Source organism: Symphalangus syndactylus, chromosome 2 (genome assembly GCF_028878055.3).
Source record: "Symphalangus syndactylus isolate Jambi chromosome 2, NHGRI_mSymSyn1-v2.1_pri, whole genome shotgun sequence".
In the NCBI taxonomy this organism is placed as follows: Eukaryota; Metazoa; Chordata; class Mammalia; order Primates; family Hylobatidae; genus Symphalangus; species Symphalangus syndactylus.
In genome coordinates, this window is record NC_072424.2 from 59,195,083 (window position 1) to 59,211,194 (window position 16,112).

Below are 16,112 nucleotides of genomic sequence, written 5' to 3' on the forward strand. Positions count from 1 at the left end.
GTAAAATTAGAAAAGATTGTTGCTTTTATATGTGTATATTTATTTATTTATTTATTTGAGATGGAGTCTCGCTCTATCACCAGGCTGGAGTGCAGTGGTGCAATCTTGGCTCACTGCAACCTCCACCTCCCGGGTTCAAGCGATTCTCCTGCCTCAGCCTCCTGAGTAGCTGGAACTATAGGCGTGGTCACCACGCCCAGCTAATTTTTGTATTTTTAGTAGATCGAGGTTTCACCATGTTGGCCAGGATGGTCTCAATCTCTTCACCTTGTGATCCGCCTGCCTCGGCATCGCAAAGTGCTGCGATTACAGGTGTGACACCGTGCCCGGCCCACATTTAATATTTTTTCATGAACTACTTCTTTTATACAAACACAGTTAACGTTTTAAGCTTTGGATCTAAAAATGTGGCAGAGGAACACAAATTTGGTTTTAAGAAAAAAAAAATCACTTCCAATATTTTAACCTCCTCCTCAGTTTTCATTATGTGCTTATGATTTCCAAAATCTCCCTTGAATTTAAAGGACAGGAGGATCTTAATGCTGGATTCCATGTGAGAAATGCTTGCCCTCTCAGGACACATCAATTGATTTCTTCTTAAGCAGCCAATTAACATCTTTTGCAGGTAATCATTCATTGTTTGTAAGTCCTGCCAGGCTAGCATTGTAATCTACCAAGTATGGTAAAAGTCTTTATTTTGTTCCAGCAAAATATGTAATAGCGTATGTAATAGCGGATATTCCATCTTGCTTGAATAGTTTGTATGAGAACATGAAAAAACAATTCCAAAATCTGAGTTGATCAAATTAATATTCTACTTTTAATTCTTCCTCACAGAAGTGAAAGATTCTCAAAAGGGATTTTTTTCTTCAAAAACTTCATAATATAAATGAGGTTAAATAATAAAATTTAAAATACAATTCTTAAAGATTATTTTGATGCTATGAATTCTAAGTTCTGCAAAGATTATAACTATGATGATGATAAAATCTAATCTCTACTATTCTGTCTGATACTATTTTTGAAATTTTTGTAAACATCTCTTGACTCGAAATTGACACACTATTCTTAAAGTTTTCTAGCCAACATTTTCTTTTAACATTGATATGAATCATAACTCTATAACCTTTTGTATTTAATATTTGAAAGTCCTTAGAAATTGTCTTGGTGCATTAACAGCTTTTATAATCATCATTAATCACTGCATCATTTACTCTTGTAATAATATAAATATATATTTGTACTTTAAGTAATTGACAAAGTTTCCAAATTTAAAGCCCTTGAGGACTTTGATTTTTAGGATACTTATTTATATTTTAAAGTGTATATTCAGATATCAACACATTCAAGTGACATGTTTAGTGTATATACTAGGTTGTTAGGCTTATTGTTTGGGATAGTAACCTATGTGTTCACAGAATCACTGCTCAAGTTCAGGGATGTATAGAATAATGCTGGAAAAGGTACTCAGCTATTTAGCCATCCAAAGAAAAGCCAAAACCAAAGTTGTATTGAAGATTTGAGCTCACAACCAAGGCAAAGGCTGGACTACAAAGGAAAGGACAGTATCATTTGTAGGATTTACACTGTCTCAGGGAGTCTCACTGGAAAATGAGTTGGAGCTACAATAGAGCAAACAGTTAACAATACCTCTTCTCACTACAAAATATGTATTTTCTTAATCAGTGTGGTTAGAGTGGCCACCAAAATCTGATGCCAAGAGCATCAGTAATCTCAGTTATATTCTGAAGTATTTGCAAGTTCAGTATGCAAGAAACATAGACCCACACAATTAGATGAATGCTTGGCCTCTGAACTTGGGAGTATGGCCACAAATTCTTTTGTCGAATTGGGTCATAGCTCTATGGGCAGAATTTTAGAATTTCAGCAGCAGATATCTGAAAGTGCCATCATAGGGAAATGATAGGTAATCTAGCCACAGGAGTGAATGAGGTTCCAAGTAAGAAACTTAGCCCTGGAAGGGCAAGTGCATGGGTAGAAACCTGGTCCCAGAGAGGAGAATGGTTTATAGGATATTGTACTAGTAACCTGGAAATGTAAATTTATGATGTGGACTCATGCACTGGGGCTTTTGGATGCCAAGGTCAGAGCCAAAGCAACAGCAAGACTGACTATGCTGAGCTGTTAAATAACTGCTCTTGAATTACACTCTTACAAACTTCTGTCCAGGAGGCCAGGGAAAGGGCTAACAGAGAAAACAAGCCACGTTTGTTGAGAATGATTGCTGAACACTGTACACACATTATTACATTTAAGTGTCTCAACAATCCTACAAGATGGTTAATCTCATTTGGAGATAAGAAAGTTTAAGTAACTGGGCACAGGTTTTAGCCAGGAGTCATGAAGTTAAGATTTGAACTCAAGTCTTTCTGCCTCACCTCCTCACTCTATGCTTTTTCCTCAGAACTTTGATCAAAGCTTTTTCTTCATTTGATCAGATTTGCTTCAATCTGTTTCTAAACATAATCTGTATCTGCTCTTTTCTTTTTCTTTCTTGTCTCGATATAAGAGAGGCTCTTTTCTGGATGCAGTGGCTCACGCCTGTAATCCCAGTATTTTGGAAAAACAAGGTGGAAGGATCAATTGGCCCAGGAATTGATGCTGCACTATGCTCCAGCCTGAGCAACGGAGGGAGACCGTGTCTCAAAAAAAGTAACACATGTTTATTGATTTAAAAACAAACCTTAAAGAAGTTATAAAAGTCCCCTCATACCGGCCCTCACTATCAATTTTACTCCATGTAATGTGTATCCTTCTAAATATTTTTTCTAAATATTTTTATACATAATGTATATCAAATATTTGCAACTGGACTTTCACGTGGTCTCCTGATCCCAATTACTATGCACTGGTCTGACCTCTGGCCCAATCAAATAGCAATGGGAGAATTCTCAGTAAAAGGCACTAGAATGCAAGTTATTTGAAGGCGGGGATTTTTGACCATTTTATTCACTGATATATACCTAACTCCTCAAACAGTGTCAAGTACATAGTAGTGGTTCAATAAATATGTATTGAATGATTGAATGAATCTCTGACAAAAGCCAAGAGGGGAGATTAGCGCAGAACAGCAGCTGGCCTGGAAGCCAACAGATAAAAATGGAGTAGACGAGACAATGATCCGGCTACTACAATAATCAGAAAGGCTGATAAGTAGCATCTTAGACCACAGAAAGTAGAAGACATCTTACTTAGGTGACTCCTTGGATATTAGGGAGCCATGTTTCAACACTTGGGTATGGGCTGGTATCTAACTCGCCAGGTGATAGGGGAAGTAGTGCATTGCCTCTGCTTGGCACCATGAGGTAGGATGTAGGGCTTGTGCCTGAGTGAGCCCTTTTAGGAAAAGTGGTGCTGGGCTAGGGTCTTCCTTCACACCTGAGGTGCTTTATGTGCACCACCACCCTCTAAGCCAAAAGAAGTTCTGAAACCTTAGATTTGTCTGAGTCCAGGACAATTGCCCCCTTTTGAACACAAGCTCCCAAAACCTTCTACTTCTTAGTATATTGTAATGGTTAAGAGCACATATTCCTCCTATCCAATACTGGCTTTACCAGTTATTCCAATGACATACCGTATAACGTAAGGCAAATTGCTTAGCCTCTTGGTGGGTTAGTTTTTTCCTCTAAACAAATGGAAATGACAAGAGCACCTATTTCCTAGGATTGTTGTGAAGATTAAATAATTACTGTAAAGCTCTTAGAACATCACTTGGTGTTATGGACTGAATTGTGTGCCCCTAAAATTTATATGTTGAAGCCCTAACTCCCGATGTAACTGTATTTGGAGGTAGGGCCTTTTAGGAGCTAACTAAGGTTAAATGAGGTCATAAGGACGGCCTCATATGACTGGTATTGGAGACAGCCATCTGCATACCAAGGAGAGAGGCCTCATAAAGAACCAACCCTGCCAACACCTTGATCTCAGACTTCTAGCCTCCAGAACTGTGAGACAATAAATTTTTGTTTCTTAAGTGTGAAATAATTATATATATATATGTAATTTATACAAACACATTTAATGTTTTAAGCTTTGGATCTAAAAATGTGGCAGAGGAACACAGATTTGGTTTTAAGAAAAAAAAATCACTTCCAATATTTTAACCTCCTTCTCAGTTTTCATTACGTGCTTATGATTTCCAAAATCTCCCTTGAATTTAAATAACAGGAGGATCTTAATGCTGGGTTCCATGTGAGAAATGCTTGTCCTCTCAGGACAAATCAATTTGTTTTCTGCTTAAGCAGCCAATTAACATCTTTTGCAGGTAATCATTCATTGTTAGTAAGTCCTGCCAGGCTAGCATTATAATCCGCCAAGTATGGTAGAAAGTCTTTATTTTGTTCCAGTAGCCTTTTATATGTGTAATAGCAGATATTCCATCTTGCTTGAATAGTTTGTATGAGAACATCAAAAAACAATTCCAAAAAGCCCTATCTCCAAATACAGTTACATTGGAGATACATATATATATATATATATATATATATATATATATATATATATATGCCCCAGTTCCTGACTTTAAGCCGCTAAAACCCCTGCAGATAGGGGTGCTAGGAGAATCTTCACTTTCGGCATTTGGTCTTTGATCCTGATTCCTGACACAGACCTCCTAAATCTCTTGATATTTCCTGGGTTATAGGAGGATCTTTTGTTCTAATGAGGTGACTTTTGGTGGGCTCCTGAGTAGCCTCAGGATAGGAGCTTGTTCCCAAGGGAAGCAATCGTATGACTAGAAGATTGAAACTTTCAGTGTCATTCCCAACTTCTGGGGAGGAGAGAAGGGCTAAAGGTTGAGTTGATCACCAATAGCCAGTGTTGTACTCAGTCATACCTATGTAATGAAACTTCCATAAAAGCCTAAAAAGACAGGATTCAGACAGCTTCTAGGTTGCTGAACATGTGGAGGTGCTTGGAAGATGGTGTGCCTGGAGAGGGTATGAAAGCCCCCCCATACCTCTCCCTCCCTGTGCATCTCTTCTATCTGGCTGTTCACCTGTATTCTTTGTGATATTCTTATAGTGAGTAAACATAAAGTGTTTCCCTGAATTCTTTGAGTGTCCTAGCAAATTATTGAACAAGAGGAGTTGGTCATGGGAATCCCAGTTTATAGCTGGTTGGTCAGAAGTACAAGTCACAACCTGGGACTTGCAATTGATGCCTCAAGTGAAGCCAGTCTTGCGGGACTGAGCTCTTAATCTGTGGGGTCTAAAAAAATTAGCTGGGCATGGTGGCGCATGCCTGTGGTCCCAGCTACTCATGAGGCTGAGGCATGAGAATTGCTTGAACCTGGGAGGCAGAGGTTCCAGTGAGCCAGGTTGACCCCTGCCCTCCAGCCGGAGTAACAGAGAGAGATTGTCTCAAAAAAAAAAAAAAAAAAAAAATCTGTGGGGTCTAACTCTAACTCCAGTAGATAGTGTTAGAATTGAATTAATTGGATTATAGGATGCCTAATTGTCCACTGAGGAAGTCCTTTGTGTGTGAGGGAAAATCCTCCTACATATGGTATCAGTTTTCTATGTTGTGTTGAGTGTGTAAAAATAGGAAAAATAGTTTGTTTTCCTAACTCTTACATTCAGCCACTGTGATATTTTGTTATGGCAGGTTTAGCAGACTAAACAGTTGGTATACAGTAAATATTCAGATTCTGTCACTTCTTTTTATTAATTGTAATATCATTTTCCAAGCCCATGAGGGGTATACCTCCTCTCCTGTTACATTCTCAAGATTGAAAGACTAATCCATCCTTCACATTTACCCTCAGATATCATTTCATAATCTTCTATTCTCTGCAGATGCCTTCAGTCTTGTCTTTTATTTCTTTAAATGGTCAGCATAGTGTTCTTAGACTCTGCATTTGGTAATCCCTACATCTAAAGTCTCTGAGGGCCTGCCTTTTGCTCGTGGAGACTAATTTGGGGGTGGGAGGCTTGATTATCTGTTTGCTGGGCATTGTGATTGAAATTGAAATGTTTTGAAGATGCTCTCCTCCAGAAAGACTTAGCACTCATGTCTGGGGCTGTTATAAGTCCTGGACAACAGTAAACCAAATTCAAGTCTTGAGTTTCTCTGGATATTCCAGTAGATTCAACTGGGCTGTCATTCTACATGGGCTCTTCCAATTCCAGGTCATCCACAGTTTGAAAGAATAGCTCCCATTTATTGCAGGGAGGATTCTTTGGAGCTCCCCGCCAAACCTTTGTTCCAGACCTGGGTTGATTTATCTTTCTTGTACTCCATAAAGATTCCACATTTGACACCTATACTTAAAATGGGAAAATGTTGTTGGCCAAAAACAGCTTTCCTGTTAGAATAACTCTCTAGGTTATTTTTTTCCTTCAAATGTGACCTAATAATTCCCTAATGTCTTGTCATTTATTCCATTCTATTAAGAATAAATAGGAAGCCAGACTGGAAAGGAAGGGCAAGCAAGGTGAGAGAAAGTTTAAAAAGCCTAAGAGTAGAAGGGAGAGGGAATCTAGCTGCTGGCTTGGCGTACAGTCCATCAGCTCCATCTAGTTTTCTGTCAGTGGAGCTATGGTTGTGGGGTAGGCTTCAGGGTCCTTTGTGTCTTACTGAAGAAAAATGGCCTTCTAGAGTGAGAAAATCTGCAAACCCAGCAAGCCAATCTCATGTTAATATTGACCTGATATGAACTCAATAAATATTTGTGAAATGAATAAAGGAAGCTAATAACCTCAGTATACTTACTTAATGCTCTTCTATTCATCAACATCATTGAAATGATAGTAAAGAAATATGAAGGAAATAACCCCATAGCAGTAAGTGAAATGGGAAGTGGCTGATTAGTTAACCAGAGTTTTCAATGAATTTCTGGAAGATGGAATATGTATGGTAGTTTATTGACAAAATAACATAAAACATGAGCTTCTGGCCAGGTGAGGTGGCTCATGCCTGTAATCCCAGCACTTTGGGAGGCCGAGGTGGGCGGATCACTGAGGTCAGGAGTTTGAGACCTGCCTGCCAACATGGAGACATTCCGTCTCTATTAAAAATACAAAAGTTAGCCAGGCGTGGTGGTAGTTGCCTCTAATCCCAGCTACTTGGGAGGCTGAGGCAGGAGAATCACTTGAACCCAGGAGGCGGAGGTTGCAGTGAGCCAAGATCATGCCAGTGCACTCCAGCCTGGGCAACAGAATGAGACTCTCTCAAAAACAACAAAAACAACAAAAAATTATATCCTAGAACAAAGTCTCAGCATTCCCATTCTGACTTTTTGTTGCTTCTCCACACTGTCCTCTCTCCCTTTCTTTCTTTCTTTCTTTCTCTTTCTTTCTTTCCTCTTTTTCTTTCTTTCCTTCTCTCCCTTCCTTCCTTCCTTCCTTCTTTCCTTTCTTTCTTTCTTTTTCTTTCTTTCTTTTTTTTTTTTTTTTGACAGAATCTCGCCCCATTGCCCAGGAGCATGATCTCGGCTCACTGCAACGTCTGTCTCCCAGGTTCAAGCAATTCTCTTGCCTCAGCCTCCCAAGTAGCTGGGATTACAGGCGCCTGCCACCACGCCCAGCTAACTTTGTTTCTTTAGTAGAGACGGGGTTTCACCATGTTTGCCAGGCTGGTCTCAAACTCCTGACATCCACCCACCTTAGCCTCCCAAAGTGCTGGAATTACAGGAGTGAGCCACCGTGCCTGGCCTGTCCTCTTGCTTTCTACCTAAAAAGACCAAATAAATAAAGTTAGCCAAGAACTTTATTTAAAGTTGGCCAAGATGAATGCCCTTACTCATGCACACACATGTTGCTGCTAGCTAGGGAAGAGACTTGCTGGAGAAACAACACACAGCTGGAGAAACTCATGCCAGCATTGATACTGACTAGCCTATCTTTTATTTTGTAAGTATAAATGGACAAATATATATACATATATATATATATATATCCCCAGAAATAGGAAGAAAATTAACAATTTTAATGTAAAAGACCAGGATGAACAAACCAAAAATGGGCAGAAACAGAGCCAATTTGAGAAAGAGAAGAGAACTTACAACATTGATAAGACAAATTCTTATTAGTATCCTCTGAAAAGTTAGAATTCATATTGTATCCACATTACTATGCTAGCTACTCTGCTCGAAAAAACCTATGCTAAAAACTATGAAAAATGAACCATTAGGAAACACAAAAAAGCTTTTGGAAACCAAAAACAAATGTTAAAAAGAAAAATCAATACAGCTAGGTGTGGTGGCCCATGCCTGCAATCCTAGCACTTTGGGAGGCTGAGGCAGGAGGATCACTTGGGGTCAGGAGTTTGAGAGCAGCCTGGCTGACATGGTGAAAACCTGTCTCTACTAAAAATACAAAAATTAGTCGGGTGTGGTGGCTGAGACAGGAGAATCGCTTGAACCCGGGAGGTGGAGGTTGCAGTGAGCCGAGATCGTTCCACTGCATTTCAGCCTGGGCAACAGAGTGAGACACTGTCTCAAAAAACAAACAAAAAATCAATAGAAGTACTGCAAGGAAGTCTCCAGAATTAAGAGCAAAAATGAAGATGGGAAGCATGAAAGAAAAGGTGATATATAGAGGCTCAATCTAGGAACTCCAACACTTGATCTAAGGTGTATTTCAGAAAAAAAGAACTGAAGAAATAGAGGAGAGGGAATTATTAAAGGAAGAAAATTCTTAGGACTGAAAACAAATAAATTTTTAAACTAAAAATACCTATAAAGAGTCAAGTAGGCTATATGAAAACTAAAATAAAATATTACGTTCCCACCTCTTCATTATATTTCAGATTACCAAGGATAAAGATGAAATTGTAAAAGCTTCCAGAAAGAAAATCCAAGTTCACTTACAGAGTAGGGAGTATCCAACTGTCAACTTCTAAATAGCAACGCTGGATATGAGAAGATAATGAAGAACAGTGTTGATAAACTTCTCAAATAAGTGATTTTGGACTTCGTGTTTTATGCCCAAATTATCAGACAATTGTTGAGTACAAAGAAATACATTTTTAGACATGCAAGAATTGAGAAAGTTGATCTCCCAATCATCTTTTTTGAGGATACTATTTGAATATATAGTTTAGCAGAACAAAGAATAAACGTGAAAAAGAGGAAAGTATGGAAACAATGAAGCTAAGCCAGGGGAAAATTGGACAACGTTTGTCCAGATGGAAGCAGGAAATTAGAGGGATCCTGGAATAGTCCTGTAACAGATAGTAATTTCTACAGGCTGGATAATCTTCACATAGAGTAAAGGGTTTCTTTTGTCAGCGAGGTGAAAGAAAAGCAATCAGAAGTACCACTAAGCAATAAAGGTTTTATAAGAAATGGTGGTTTACGGAGTGATTGCTTGGCCCCCTTTGCCCTTCTGTCACCCGTCCCTTGCATGTAGCTCTTAGAAGCTTCTCACCTTTCTCCTGGGACGCTTCGTGAATAACTTGTAATAGAAATGTTACTGAAAAGCTGCCTAAACAAAAAATCGTATAAAGTAGGAACTTGTATAAACTAATACTGTTGTAAATAAAAAAAAATCTGATGTGTTAAATATAAAGCAAACTAAAATATGGAATGATTGAACAGGCAGTTGAATGTAAGAAGAGAAAATATTTTATCTTGATGCTTGGAACATTATTTTTTGATTGGTACAGGGTAAAGATGTTGGACTTACAACAAAGTATAACCTTATTCTGCTTTACTCTGTAGTAAACAATATTAACGTCATAAAAATGTAAATGCTATCTTTTGAGGGGGTTTCAAGTTTCAAAATTATTCTACACGAAACATAGAAATCTTAATTTTTGTCACAGAACCGAATAAATGACTGAATTAAATGATTTCATTTAATTACATTAATTATTTACTTCTTATAAATTGGGAGGTGTAAGGTCAGGAGGAGAAACGAAGGGTAACGCAAGAGTAGCTTACAAAACAGGGAGCCAATATATTCTAGTTAAACTGAATAAGAGCTTTCTTTGCTGCGTCTACTGCGAAAATGAAGACCATTCTCAGCAATCATACTGTCGACATTCCAGAAAATGTCGACATTACTCTGAAGGGACGCACAGTTATGGTGAAGGGCCCCAGAGGAACCCTGCGGAGGGACTTCAATCGCATCAGTGGAACTCAGTCTTCTTGGAAAGAAAAAAAAGAGGCTCCAAGTTGACAAATGGTGGGGGAACAGAAAGAAACTGGCTACCGTTTGGACTATTTGTACTCATGTACAGAACAGGATCAAGGGTGTTACACTGGGCTTCCATTACAAGATGAGGTCTGTGTATGCTCACTTCCCCATCAGTGTCGTTATCCAGGAGAACGGGTCTCTTGTTGAAATCTGAAATTTCTTGGGTGAAAAATACATCCGCAGGGTTCGGATGAGACCAGGTGTTGCTTGTTCAGTATCTCAAGCCCAGAAAGATGAATTAATCCTTGGAGGAAATGACATTGAGCTTGTTTCAAATTCAGCGGCTTTGATTCAGCAAGCCACAACAGTTAAAAACAAGGATATCAGGACATTTTTGGATGATATCTATGTCTTTGAAAAAGGAACTATTCAGCAGGCTGATGAATAAGATCTAAGAGTTATCCAGCTACAGAAAGAAGATGCCAGATGACTCCTAAGACCTACTTGTGATATTTAAATGATGCAATAAAAGACCTATTGATTTGGGAAAAAAATAAAGATAAAAAAAACTGAATAAGATACTAATGTTTAAGAATATGTGAATTTATCAATGTAGCCATTTAAAAAAAAGCAAGAATAGTGACTGTAATTACTTACACAGTGTTTACCATGTGCCAGGCACAGTTCTAAGAATTCTACATACATTAAGTCATTTAATCTTCACAATAATCCCTCTAAGTATTCAAAGACTTTTGTCCACTTGAGAGACAATAAAACTGAGTCACCGGGTGCAGTGGCTCACGCCTGTAATCCCAGCACTTGGGAGGCTAAGGCGGGTGGATCACCTGAAGTCGGGAGTGTGAGACCAGGCTGGCTAACATGGAGAAACCCTGTCTCTACTAAAAATACAAAATCAGCCAGGCATGGTGGCGCATGCCTGTAATCCCAGCTACTCGGGAGGCTGAGACAGCAGAATCACTTGAACACGGGAGGTGGAGGTTGCGGTGAGCCGAGATCTCTCCATTGCACTCCAGCCTGGGCAACAAGAGTGAAACTCCGTTTCAAAAACAAAAACAAAAACAAAAAACAAAAAACAAAAAAAACTGAGTCACAGGTCACAGAGGGTTAAGTAACTTGCCCAAGTTTACATACCTAGTAATGATGGCTCACAAATGGAAATAAAATAACGATTTAATTAAGAGGTATGGATGGGAAAATTGATAAGTATGAAAAATGATTTGTATTAGGAAGCAATATCTATTATATATTATCCCAAGATAAATCTAGAGTAATAAGCTATTTAGAGCTGTGGAGTTACAACTGTAATTACTAGAAGAACTAGAGGCCGGGCAGCAGAGTACTTTATATTTTACTTTCCATTTTAAGCCGTTTTACATAGTTATTTAATAAGTGTATATATTTTTTAAAGTTTTACCTCTTTTTTTATTAGAAAAAAAATTAAGGCTGGGAGCGGTGGCTCACGCCTGTAATCCCCGCACTTTGGGAGGCTGAGGTGGGCAGATGACCTGAGGTCGGGAGTTCGAGACCAGCCTGACCAACGTAGAGAAACCCTCATCTCTACTAAAAATACAAAATTAGCCGGCCGTGGTGAGGCATGGCTGTAATCCCAGCTGCTCGGGAGGCTGAGGCAGAAGAATCACTTGAACCCAGGAGGCGGAGGTGGCGGTGAGCCGAGATCACGCTGCTGCACTCCAGCCTGGGCAACAAGAGCGAAACTCCGTCTCAAAAAAAAAAAAAAAAAAAAAAAAAATTAAACTGGGCCAGGTGTGGTGACTCATGTCTATAATCTCAACACTTTGGCAGGCTGAGGTGGAAGGATCACTTGAGCCCAGGAGTTCAAGACCAGCCTGGGCAACATGGCGAAAACCCAGCTCTGAAAAAATTAAAAACTTAGTCAAGCATGGTGGCATGCACCTTTGGTCCCAGTTATTTATTCAAGGAGTGTCACTTGAGCCCACGAGGATGAGGCTGCAATGAGCCATGATCACACCACTGCACTCCCACTCCCACCTGGGTGACAGAATGAAAATTACAATTAAAATTAAACTGATCACCTCCTTCCAAACATTTTACTCATTCACACATAATGAAACATCTCTCAAGATAGCTTCCTCTTGATTTTAGATATTAGTACATTCATACTTGGGGAGATTGCAGATAATACTACCAAAATACAAAAAGTGTCTTCAGCTCATTTTGGTTAAAAGTGCCTCATCTGCCATGTGTCTGTATACAATTCATTTTGTGTTCATAAAAGGTGACATTAGAAACATCTTACAAAGCTGTTAAAATGTTTGTGTCATCTTAGCACAACACTTACTAAAGTAATGTAGTGAAGAAAAATCCCATGGCCTTGGAGAATAAAGATGATGAAAGTGTTACAGTGAGAGCATACAGTAGAAATACTGAAGACTTAATGATGCTAAATTAAAGAGCAACCAAAAGCAGAGTCATCATGGGATTATAGAAAGGAAGACAATGTTAATTTATTCATTCTCTTATTTAACCAATATTTATTGGGCATCTATATGTTCTTAAGGTATATCACATGTTAAATGCTGAGCATATAAAAAAATTGGACATGCAACTTACTCTTCGTTTACAGTTTAGCAGATAATACAAAGGGTGCATACCTTTAGTATATGATAGAAATTTATAAGTAACATCATGTGATAAAATGTGATATGGTAACAAAAGTAAGGGAGAAATGCTCCAGGGAAATTATAAAAAATGGAGCAATTTTTAATTGCATCATGTTCTCAGTGACAGGCAGATGCAAACTAAGTTGTAGGCCCGTCACTGGGGTTGATAAATATAGGTCAGAAGATAAGGAAACATCATGTGATGTTGCTACTGAACTAATCGTATGTAAAAGTAGCCATATATTTTTGTTAAGAGAACTACCTTTACCAATTCTTTCTGGAATAGGACAGTTACCCATACCTCTGCTGGGCACTCAGCCTACCCGAAGCCAGAATAATACAAGGAGAACATGATAGAGGAAAAAAATACAATATCTTTTAGCAAAATTGCACACTAGATTCAATGTTCAGTATTAGAAGGTTTGTGTGGTTTGGTGATTTTGACTTTGAGACTGAACTAGATGGCTGATTTTTCAACTTCTCCACGTGGGCAGGGTCTGAGAGGCTGCAGTACTCCCCCAATGCCCCTCCCTTATCTCTCCACGCCCACCAACACATACACACACACACACACACACACACACATCCTTGTCCCTCTCCAGCTTGGGCTCCTTGTTAATCAGATACAGAGACAGCCTGAGCCAGAGAGTGAAGAGAAAACGGTGGGATGGTAAGGACAGGGAGGGGAGAGAAACTGGATGGCAGCCAGCTCATAAAGGTTCATTGGACAAAGCACAGCAGGACAATGGAATACAAGGTTGAAACTTCTTCTGGTATCTATAAGAAGCTCATTGGAAAGGATGTGAATTTTGAATTCCCAGAGTTTCAGTTGTAAACAAAAATAACTAAAGTGTATTTATAGTAAAAAAAAAAAAAAAAAAGACTCGTCTTTAACACATTTAAACATTGAATTCAATCAGATGTAGTACCAGTTTTAGTGGACATGAAAAGATTTTGGGAAGTTGCATTTAATTGGAAAATGCTGAGTGGAACCCAAATGTTCCTTAGTCTTATGTCTTAGAAATTCAAACACAGATGAGGTATGTTAAAATGATCTGCCCCTGCTCGCCCAGAGTTTCCAAAATATTGACATCAGAAGTGTGTCCTCCTGAACTTTCTCTAGAGGTTGAGCTCTAGGTCTATGGTTCCCATAGCAGTGAAAAACACATTCATCACTTTTTATTGTGAAGGGTTAACTATATCTCTCATTAGACAATGAGTTCCAACAGCATTAGATTCATGTCTTATTCATTTTTCTAGTAGAGTTACTTTGTTTTATATAGACTGCTTTTCATTCTTTTCCCCTTTTCTTCTTTCTTTTTCTATAAATGTAATAAAATGTTCCCCCAAATGCCAAAAAATACTAAGGAAGAATCCCTTCATTAAAATAAGCCTTCATTTTGTTATTCATTACGTCATTGTTTTCATTCATTGTGAGTCTATTTAATTTTAAGTAGAAGCTTGTAAGACCAAATTTTTATAAATTAATGTAAGATGTCTAATAAATAATCTAACAGAGTACAGCAGCAAATAGCTGCTCAAATTCCAACAAAGGTGATTCTTTACCTAGTTCTCCTTATATTTTTTATTCTAGAATTGAATTTAGTGATAGCACAGAGAAAATTCACAGTTTTAAAAAGTAATGAACTACCTATACAATAGGACAAAAGATTTACTAAGCTGAAGTCCTTTTATGCTTCATGCGCTTAACGCTAATATTTTGGGCAGAGAACTTTTTATGAGCCCAAAATAAGTAAGCATTCACAACAGCTTTTTAAAATCGTATTTGAAAATAGTGCACCAGGAAAGTAGAAACCTTTAAACAACATTTGCAAAAAATGTTAAGTCAGCAAAATTGTGTTCACGTGTTGGGTTTTTATTTGTTTCTGAAGACAAACACAAATATATGAACCACCCTCCTGATTACAATGTGAGTACAACATATATTTCCATAAAAATATATTTACTTTTATACTAAATTTATATATACATATTTTATATATACAATACACATATATAAATACATGTATATTTATATTACGTTTTATATATACGTATGTGTGTATTTTTATATATATGCATATATATCAAATACTTGAACCTCAGAAAATGCTTTACTTTGGCCTCTGTTGGAAGCACTCAATAAAGAGAAAATTTGTTCTATATTCAGATTCTATGACCTGGCTTCCTTATCAGTGGAAACATTGGCAAATATTAGCTTTAGTTAGGATCAGATTTATTTCTGTTGTATATGCACATAGTTGTAATTGATTGCTTTCTATGTTAACTTCCTAAGAAACCAAGGGTTACTTTAAAGAATTGTGGGTAATACTGAAATCCAGTGAACAAGAAGAGGCAGGAGACATGATTGAACATTCTTTACAGAGGAAAAAAAGGCATTCAGAACTCATAATGTGCTCTAGAGTAATTAGCTACTGCTTAGTAGTCATAACATTACAAGAAACCAAATGTCAGGTTTAAAAATGATTGATGTGTAAATGAACTGTTGTGCTACCTGCTGCTAAGATCTCAACAATCAAAGTACTTTTAGCACTATCTTGGAACAAAAACCATCATTTCTAGGGCTGAGGTTTGCTTTATTTATTTATTTATTTATTTATTTATTTATTTATTTATTTTTTGAGATGGAGTCTCACTCTGTCACCCAGGCTGGAGTGCAGTGGTGCAACCTCGGCTCACTGCAACCTCTGCCTCCAGGGTTCAAGCTATTCTCTTGCCTCAGCCTCCTGAGTAGCTGAGTACAGGCATGCGCCACTGTGCCTGGCTAATTTTTGTATTTTTAGTAGAGATGTAGTTTCACCACGTTGGTCAGGCTGGTCTCGAACTCCTGACCTCGTGACCCGCCAGCCTCTGCCTCCCAAAATGCTGGGATTACAGGCATGAGCCACCGTGCCCAGCTGGGGTTTACTTTTTCTCCTCATAAAAATGCTGATATTTTATATGATTAGGATGAATCAAGTCAAAAGTGAAAATAGGCCAGGTATGGTGGCTCACATCTGTAATCCCAGCACTTTGGGAGGCTGAGGCCAGAGGATCACTTGAGGTCAGGAGTTTGAGACCAGCCTGGCCAACATGGCGAAACCCCATCTCTACTAAAAGTATAAACATTAGCCAGGGCGTGGTGGCACACACCAGTAGTTATAGCTACTCGGGAGGCTGAGGCATGAGAATTGCTTGAGCCCCGGAGGCAGAGGTTGTGGTGAGCTGAAACTGTGCCACTGCACTCCAGCCTGGGAGACAGAGGGAGGCTCTGTCTCAAAAAAAAAAAAAAAAAAAAAAAAAGAGAAAAAGAAAAAGAAAAGAAAAAGTTGAAGTACATTTCTATTAC

General features: G+C 38.4%; 1 pseudogene; it reads left to right on the forward strand.

The window, feature by feature from the left end:
* Window positions 1-9,955: 9,955 nt before the first annotated feature.
* LOC129470056 (large ribosomal subunit protein uL6-like) lies at window positions 9,956-10,585 on the forward strand (annotated as a pseudogene).
* The last annotated feature ends 5,527 nt before the right edge of the window (window positions 10,586-16,112 follow it).